The sequence below is a fragment of the Panthera uncia genome, chromosome B1, assembly GCF_023721935.1.
Source record: "Panthera uncia isolate 11264 chromosome B1, Puncia_PCG_1.0, whole genome shotgun sequence".
Taxonomy (NCBI): domain Eukaryota; kingdom Metazoa; phylum Chordata; class Mammalia; order Carnivora; family Felidae; genus Panthera; species Panthera uncia.
Genome location: NC_064811.1, coordinates 111,455,719 through 111,466,032, shown reverse-complemented (window position 1 = coordinate 111,466,032; position 10,314 = coordinate 111,455,719). Strand labels below are relative to the sequence as shown.

The following is a 10,314-nucleotide window of genomic DNA, read 5'->3' as shown; positions in this document are numbered from 1 at the left end:
AAGAGCTAATAATTTACATGATATAATAATGTCTAATGTTTATTAATTATGTCCATTTTTAATTTTTTTTAATGTTTATCTATGAAAGAGAGAGAGAGCACTAGTGGAGGAGGTGCAGACAGAGAGAGAGAGGGAGACACAGAATCCGAAGCAGGCTCCAGGTTCTGAACTGTCAACACAAAGTCCGATGTGGGGCTCAAACCACAAACTGCAAGATCAGGAACTGAGCCAAAGTTGGACACTTAACCAACTGACCCACCCTGGCACCCCTAATTATGCCTAATGTTTGATGATTAATAATGTTTAATGCTTATTAAGTGTTTACCATTGCCAAGAACTATCCTGTTGTATATAAACCGTCTCATTTAATCCTCATAATAATGCTATGAGATAGGTACTATTATGGTCATGATTTTACAGATGAAGATTCTGAAGCAACCAGTGATGAAATGAGTTATCAAAATTTATACCATGAAATTAAAGCCAGAATTTGAAACTTTACATAATGATCTCATATTTGAAACTTTTTTTTAAAACTTTTTAATGTTCATTTATTTTTTAGAGAGAGAGACAGGGCACAAGCTAAGAGAGAGAGGGAGAGACAGAATCCGAAGCAAACTCAAGGCTCTGAGATGTCAGCACAGAGCCTGACGCGGGGCTCTAACTCACAAACCGTGAGATCATGACCTGAGCCGAAGTCTGACATTTAATCAACTGAGTCACCAGGTGCCCCTCATGGCTGAGTCTTTTAATCACAAACATGAATGTAAATATAAGAAAGGCCTAAAGCTAAGTACAACTATCAAAATGTTTCAATGGAATAACTAGTGAACAAATGGCAGATTTTTCTTTTCGTAGATTGTTTCGTATAACTGCTCCTGGAGAAAGATTTGACAGGAATGCTAATGCAGACAGAAATAATAAGTTAAACAATACACATTAACACATGAAGTGCATATTACCACTCATTGCTTTTTGTAACTAGAACATACACCCTGAAAATGGTACAAGCAAGAATCAAGACCATTATATGTTTGTAGTCAAAGTGTGTTCCACTTAAACGAATACAAAAAGGAATAAAATTAATTATAAATAAAATGAGAAATCATTGAAGACTTTAAAATTTGTATAAATAAATGGTGTTTGGCTGTCTTAATTTTTTTGCATTTGTTACATTGTATGAGAAAAAATAAAATTAAAAAGGCACAAACTTGATATTAAACAATTAAGCATCAGTGATGGGATCCACTTGGGCCCACAAAAGTAGTATGAAGATTATTTTAAAATGAAACATCTGAAGAAATAGCAGCCATACACACACACATATATACAAATCCTTTTGCTAACTTAAACAAGCCTCTAAAAGAGCTATCATAAATTCTTTCTCCAGGAGGTTTACAGCCAGAAAGGGGACGGGACACTGGTACCTGCATGAGAAATTACGTACACAAAATTTTCCATACCTTCCACTTGGTTCTCCCCCATTGTTACTCATTAGTTTCCTGCTATTTCACTTCCCTTGAAGTCTCAACCCCCCTTCTTATTAAGATGATAAATCAACCATTATCTCTAGCTGTCCAGGGAGCCACCTCTTTGTACACTCACATGGACATGAATAAACTTTGTGTTTTCTCTTGTTAATATGTCCTTTGAATTTTGACAGTTAATTCAAAGGCCCCAATCACTGAACCCAAGTGGGTACATGAAAAAGTTTTTAATTCCTTCCAACATCACACTGATGGAAATTAAGTAGTAAACATAAGTTTTTTTTTTCATCCTTTCTTACAAGTAAGATGCATTGATTCTCACTTTACACAGAATAGCATATAGTGTAGAAACACTACAATAATTTTCAATATTCCTTGGCAATTAGGCAAATAGATTGACGAATTAATTGATAATTAGCTTTGGAAACTGTGTTTCCCAAACAAAGGATTTTTCCCCCGCTCCATGCCTGTAATATTCAGGGATAAATAGAAACCCAAATATCTCACTAATTTTAGGAAATTTTATATTTTGCTTTCTGCATTCTTCCCCACCTAACATCCAACTTTTTGAAAGTTATCTCCACCAGTGAGGTTTCATTCTTCACCTTCACATCACTCCTCCACCCACCGAGGCATGCCTTCTGCTCCCAACTAAAGTATTCAAATTGCCATTGTCAAGGTTAACAAAAAATTAGCTCTTGCTTTCAAGTCCAACTAATCTTTTGAGTCCATTTCTTGACCTTCTCTATTTTTATTATTTATTTTTCTTAATTTTTTAATGTTTATTTATTTGAGAGAGAGAGAGAGAGCACAGCAGGGGTAGGGCAGAGAGAGAGAGAGACAGAGACAGAGAATCCAAAGCGGGGTCTGTACTATCAGTGCAAAGCCCGGCATGGGGCTCAAATTCATGAACTGAGTGAACATGACCTGAGCCAAAGTCGGAAGCACGACCTACTGAGCTACCCAGGCTCCCTGACCTACTCTATTTTTAATTTTAAAAGGTGTAAATATATCATCTAAGCGTTTTTAATAAAAATAAAGTGAACAATTTACACCCACTACTCTTGCCATGTTTTTACAACTATTTTAACCTTAAAAGTTTAAATATCTCCCAAGAGTTTTACTACTTCCCTTTGACTTGATAGATGGATGTTTTCACATTATTCTCATCGCAACCTATTTGCACATCCGTGTGTTCAGTTTTTCCTCGAACAACTCTCTTCTTTTTGCTTCTGAGAAAACACACTTTCTTCTTTTATTTTTTTCAAGCTTCCCTTGATTCTATTAAGTCCCTCTTCCAATTAAATTTCTTCTGCTTTTTTATGTTATTTATATTATGTTATTTCATTTTACTTCTTTTCATTTGATTTTTAGTATTTGATACGGATGCTTCCTTTTTCTTACCTCTTCACAGACTAATTTTGCATAAGCTTCTTTTCCTTCAAGGCTCAACTTCAATATATATGCTGAAGATTCAAAGTGCTAGTCCCAATCCAGAAATGTCTTCATAATTTCAGACATACATCTGAATGCCAATAGCATCTAGAGGTATACCTCATTTTATTTTGCTTTCCTTTATTGTGCTTTGCAAATAATGCATTTTTACATTGAAGGCTTGAGATAATTCTGTTTCAAGCATGTCTGTCGGTGCTGTTTTTCCCACAGCATTTGATCACTTGATGTCTCTGTGTCCCATTTGGTAATTCTTGCAATAATTCAAGGTTTTTCATTATTATTACATTTGAATCTCTGCAATATCACGGTAAAACTGTAATAGATGAGTATTTGCTTCTTATGGATGAGCAAAGAAAGTGGTTTCTTGAAAGGGAATCTATTCCTGGTGAAGATGCTGTGAAGATTGTTGAAATAACAACAAAGGGCTTAGAAATTAGATAAACTTAGTTGATAAAGCAGCAGCAGGGGTTTGAGAGGATTGACTCCAATTTTGAAAGGAGTTCCACTGTGGATAAAATGCTATCAAATAGCATCACATGCTCCAGAGAAATTGTTCATGAAAGGAAGGATCAATCAATGCGGCAAACTTCATTGTTGTCTTATTTTTAAAAATTGCCACAGACGTTCCAATCTTCAGCAACCACCACCCTGGTCAGTCAACATTGAGACAAGACCCTTCACCAGAAAAAGCTGAAAGCTCAGACAATGGTTAGTATTTTTTAGAAATAAATGTATTTTAAAAAGTATGTATTTTTTGACATAATGCTATTACACACTTAATAGACTACAGTATTGTATGAGCGTAACTTTTATAGGAACTGGGAAACAACAAAAAAAATTGATTTGACTTGCTTTACTGTGATATTCACCTTATTGTGGTGGTCTGTAACTAATCCACAATATCTCTTACGTATGTCTGTATAAGAAATTGCCAATCTTGATATGTCAGTATTTGTATATTCAACCAGTTTTCAACATAGCCACAAAACTACTATAATACAAAAGCTAACTAATTCTCCACGAAATGTTAACTAGAATAACATATTCCTATTTTGCAAATTGAATAATGCCACCCCATATATATATATATATATATATATATATATACACATACACACACACACGCACACACACTGTATCACACACACACACACTATATATATATATATATATATATATATATATATAGCAGTTGCCCTGGACAGACAGAATAAAATCTAACTCCACACTGGCACAGAGTGCCTGGGAGAGATGACCATTCTCCTTTAGAGCTGCATGTCTCAGAACCAATACTTCACAGTGGCTCAAAGGCCATCCTCTGTGAACAAACTGCCTGTGATGAATGACTACTTCACTTGTTTCCTAGTCTGCATGGCGAAAATAACAACAGCACCTAGTTTACAGACTTGTGAAAAGAATGCCAAATTCAGAGAAAGCATCCAATAAATAGTAGATGTTATTATCTGGCAGCTATTTAAGTGTTTTTTTTTTATCCTCTATCTTTCTTATATGATCTTTCCGTTTTTCATCAAAAATAACTTTTTGAGATATACTACATGCCAAGCCCTGGGATAAGAAACATGATATCACAATATGCAATTGATAACTCGGTCCTCAGGGAACATACAATCTAGCCTGGAAAAGAAGAAATTTTTAATAATGTGTAATTACACAAAGGTTTGCCTAATTACAAAAAGCTTATTTAATTACAGCTGTGGTAAGGTTACTAAAGAAACAAATATTCAACAGAACCAGTTGCAAGGGAATCTAATCTGGAAATGTGACATTTAACCTGAGATTTAAAGCATGAGCAGGAAATAGATGAGCAAGCTTTAGGGATAGAGAATTGGTATGAGGGGAAGATATTTAGATTCCCTTTTTGACCCCAAACTCTCCTTTATTCTTTATTGCTCAACCCCTAGGTTATTGTTGTTTTATGATTACCCCATTATTGTCAATTGTATTCACATTTCTTTGCCATCCAGATTTGACCTCATCCCTCTTTTATTATATTATGTTTTCTCATCAAGAATACTGTTATCTTTTCCTTGATCATCAGGAAGAAAAAATGATTTAAATTACCTGAATTCCAACTACCCTGACTTCCCACATAGTCTCTCCCTCCCAATTATTGATGACTTACTCTCATTCTTTTTTTTTTTTTAATTTTTTTTTCAACATTTTATTTATTTTTGGGACAGAGAGAGACAGAGCATGAACGGGGGAGGGGCAGAGAGAGAGGGAGACACAGAATCGGAAACAGGCTCCAGGCTCCGAGCCATCAGCCCAGAGCCTGACGCGGGGCTCGAACTCACGGACCTCGAGATCGTGACCTGTCTGAAGTCGGACGCTTAACCGACTGCGCCACCCAGGCGCCCCTGACTTACTCTCATTCTTGAGTAAGTTGGTATCACACTCATGTTGTTGATGCCTTCCTGTTGATGACTTCCTGGACACTGTTCTGTCTTTCTTTTTCTAGGTATTTCATTGTTGATTATTCAGCCAATTATGGAAGTGCAAACTGAATAAAGACATTTAAATTATACTCTACCACTTACTGGTTGTGTTTTCAAGGGCATTTTTTTTTTTAACCTTTTTGTGCCTCAATTTCATCAGGTGCAAAAATGGACTAACAACCATACCTCTTCATGCTTTTTATTTGCTTGAGGGCAAAATGAGATTATATATTTGTTGACATATAGTAAGTGCTTACTAACATTATTGTTTTCATTAGCTCATCTTCTTTTGATATAAAATAACAGATTCCAACCTGCATTAATTCTAAAGCCTATCTTATCCTTTAGTTTATATTCATATAGTATAACAAGATTGAATTCTCTGTCAACTTTTGCCCTTCTTACCTCTGGTAGGAAGGCTTTTCCTTAAGCCTAATAAAATCCTGTGAGAAGCACACTCATTTTTTACATATGTAACAAGTTTTTACTTTGTAGAAATTCCTCTCAGGAAAATCCAACACTTCCCTCACACAGAGCAATTTAAGAATGCATCATTGCTTCTTTGGGGAGAGCTAAGTCGAGGGTCTCCAAAGTAATGATCAAATAACTTCCATTACATCACTCAGTGATTATTACAGCCAAGTAACTTAAGAAGTGCACGTATTTTAGAGATAAGAAAGCTCAAGCTAAGAATGATCAAGAAATGTATTGAAAATTATACAGGTGAGTGAGGAGGTCTCTGATTATTAAGTCCAAGAGTATATAATATGGGAGCATATTAGAGAGGGAAAACTATGAGTGATAATATTTACTTGTTTATCTAAATAATGTCTATTAGAATAATCTTGTTAACAGATAACTGCCATGGGTATTACATTCAAAGTTATTAGTATTTTTAAAGGATTGATTATTTAGGATTTATGTGTCTTTTGATTTAATTAATAATACTCTTTTGAAATAGCTGTCAAAAATAGAATACCAAAATTCATCAGCTTAAAAATAATTAACCCAGATTAAAAAAAAAAAAATAGTGTGGTGTGTTATACATGGAGAGTATCATCCAAAACCATCAGTGTTGTGATTGCTTGTAAGCTGTAAAAAAATAAAGAATGCTAATAATGGAATTGCATTGGGGAAATTATTTAAAATGTCACAGTTAAATGCAGCAGTAAATTATATATTGTTATTAAGTTACAACATTTTCTAGTAAACAATTACAAATATGCTTATAAAATTTTGATATTTTTTCATGATCTTTGTGCTGTTTTGAAAAGACTATATTTTCTTGCACCAACAGATAGATGCCATTAATTTATTTATTCAAGTATAATTAACATACAATCTTAACATACAATTCAGGTGCACAATATAATAGTTCAATGGTTCTACACATTTCTCAGTGCTCAGCAAGATAAGTGTATTCTTGAGGCAACTGGGTGACTCAGTCAGTTAGGTGTCTGACTTCGGCTCAGGTCATGAACTCACGGTCCCTGAATTCAAGCCCTGTGTGGGGCTCTGTGCTCTCAGTTCAGAGCCTGGAGTTTGCTTCGGATTCTGTGTCTGCCTTTCTCTCTGCCCCTCCACCGCTCACACTCTGTCTCTCTTGGTCTCTCAAAAAATGAATAAACATTAAAAACAAAATTAAAAAAAAAGATAAGCATACTCTTAATCTCCTTTGTCTATTGCACCTATCCTCTGACTTATCTGCTCTCTGGCAACCATCAGTTTGTTCTTAACAGTCTGTGTTTAACATTTTGTATTTAACAGTCTGTTTTTGTTTATTTCATTTTTTATTTGTTCATTTGTTTTGTTTCTTAAATTCCACATATGAGTGAAATCAGGTGGTACTTGCCTTTCTCTGACTGATTTTTTTCACTTACCCTTTAGAGCATCCATATTGTTGCAAGTGGAAAGGTTTCATTCTTTTTTTTATGGCTGAATAATATCCCATAGTGTATATACCCCACATGTTTTTTATCCAGTTACCTATCAGTGGACCCTTGGGTTGCTGCCATATCTTGGCTATTGTAAACAATGTTGCAATAAACCTAGGGGTACATATATCTTTTTAAATTAGTGTTTTTAGATTCTTTGTGTAAAAACCTAGTAGTGGGATTACTGTATCATATAGTAATTCTATTTTTAATTTTTTGAGGAACCTCCATACAGTTTTCCACGGTGGCTACTGTACTTTGCATCCCCATCAACAGTGTAAGAGAGTTGGTTCCTTTTTTTTCCACATCCTCACCCACACTTGTTATTGTCTTTTTTTATTGTAGCCATTCTGACAGGTATAAGGTGATATCTCCTTGTGGTTTTAATTTACATTTCCCTAATGATTAGTGGTGCTGAGCATCTTTTTGCGTTTGTGTTTCCTATCTATATGTCTTTGGAAAAATGTCTATTCAGATCCTTCACTTACTTTTTAATTTGATTATTTATTCTTTTTGGCGTTGAGCTGTAGATGTTCTCTATATATTGTAGATGCTACTAATTTTTTAAAGTGTTTTTCTGTTGTATACGTTTCCAGAGAGACTATTTTTGGATATTCAGAATAAAAATCTTTTTCCCTTCATAAGTGCTTATTTTTCTATTCAGACACACTTTTTGCCAAAAAAGTGTTTTGCTCTGTCCACTTGGATGCTGTCTATATTTCCATAGTTCTATGCTCTGTCCACTTGGATGCTGGCTATATTTCTATATCAGGTGTATTGTCGGAGAACCATTTGATCTGCAAAAAAGACATTTAATCCTCAGTATTTAACAAGAATTCATATTACTTGTGAGATTTGGGGCAAGTTATGTAAACTCCACATACTTTCCCTTCTGCAAACCAGTGATAGCAATAGCATTTGACTCATAAGTTTATTGTGACAAGTAAATATATTAATTTAATCCAAGAGTTGGACACTCCCTGGTATCTGATAAGCATTTGGGGGGGGGGTGGATGTAAGCTATTAGAGTGTCTCTGCCTTACATAAGTGGATTTTTTTATTCTCTCATAATTGAAACTGTTAAAAAATGAACACCCCAAAAACATAATCAGACCTATCAACACAGAGAACAAACCGATGGTTCCAGAGGGAAGACGGGTGGGTAGATGGGAAAAATGGGTGAAGAGAAGTGGGAAAAACAAGCTTCCAGTGATAAAAGGGATAAGTCATGGGAATAAAAGGCACAGCATATAATATAGTCAATTGTATTATCATAGCATTGTATGGTAACAGATGGTAGCTACATTTGTGGTAAGCATAGCATCATAGAGATTTGTTGAATCACTGGTTTACACCCAAAACTAATGTAATGTTGCCTGTCAACTACGCTCAAAAATACAAGTAAAAATTAAAAATTAAAAATGATCACTCCAAACCTGCTGCTAACCACCTTTATCATTTTACTTTGAGACCTTATTCCCATGAATGCAAGAAGCGATTATGGGTTACTCCTTCTTCTTCACCTTTACTGTTCAGAATTTTAAAATACAGGAATAGCAGAGGTGCATTCCTTTAAGTGAAAAACCTAATTTTTAGTTAGCATTAGTCCTTGATACACTAATCTGTGGCTATAAATTCACAAGGGAAAGATGTACTTTTTAATTCTCCTCTTATTAAAAGATTGGTTTGCTGTTGTTTTAGTGAATGGTCAACTCCTTCCTTCCAACGAATGAAAATTCTGTACAAATTCTGGGTCATATCTGTATCTTAATTTCTGTGTACTGAGTTAAAAGTTAAAAAAAAATAAACAAAAACAAAAACACAGAAGGGGTTTCAAGCCAAATGCCAGTTTCAACTAGTAGTCTGACTTTGTTATTTCATGGTAAAATAGTACTACTTATGGTTTTAAACTTCTGATGCTATAATGAGTAGCTGCAATGTCATTTCAACCTTATCATGTAGTTTTTGACAGGGACATATTTAAAATACTTAACTTTCAGTAGAGTTCAACTACATTTTGTTTTTCATGTTTTAACATCATTAGAAATTAAACATCTATAAAGAGTGTTCTCATGCAACAGCCTTCTATTTCTGGAAAGTAGGTTATTTCATTTCTTAGGATCCCAAGATGAGATTTCACTCTCATACCATCTGGCAAGATAATAAGATAACATCTAAAATCAATACTTTAATATGATCCTGGCTAAAAACTAGCCTCAATGAGAATTAATGGCATATGGCTAAAGCTTAAGAAAAAAGAAAGGGCTAATGTTACTTTAAAAAAAAAGCACATTCAAAGAAAATAACTTACTTTTTTTAGAAGGAGAAAAACAAAGTATAAAGATACTTTATGTAATTTTTTATCAATTCAGAAAGATTACTGATTTCATGATTAAAATATTTTTACAAAAATCTCTTTTCAATTATATTATGCTTTGTTTACAAACCTATAATCTTTTAAATCAAAGAATAAAACTATTTTAATTAATAAGAATTAAGTTAAAGACAAAATGAGACAAGAAGCACATGTAAAATATCTATACTTAAGGTAAATTAAAAAAAAAAAAACTTAAAAAAATGAAATTATAAAAACAAAGAAAAAGAACAAAGATCATAAAAAGCCAAATCTTGTATTTGTATTTCTGTTCCGTTTATGCAATATTTTAAGTTGAAAGGAGAAAAGGGGGAATGTATTTAGATCAATTCCTCAAGTGTGGATCTTAATCTCCAAGCATTGTTATGTGCTCCTTAGGGATGGGATATGAGTAGAACTGATATTTTGCTTAATTATATTGAAGTTGAGAATAAAATCTATGATTTCAGCCATTTGGCATTTGTTGAGTTTGTTTTATGATCCTATATGTTGTCAATATTCTAAAATGTTCTCTTTGTAAATAAGAGTGTCTTCTGAAGCTATTCATTCTGTATTTTATGCTGGTACCTTAGATTGGGCTTGTTATTTATGTTATTCAGACTGTATAC

The 10,314-nt window shown here is 33.9% G+C and overlaps 1 pseudogene; it reads right to left on the bottom strand.

Annotated features, from left to right (window-relative positions):
• Positions 1 to 1,342: 1,342 nt before the first annotated feature.
• The window catches only part of LOC125922424 (exportin-4-like), a 32,294-nt pseudogene continuing 23,322 nt past the window's right edge, over positions 1,343 to 10,314 (bottom strand).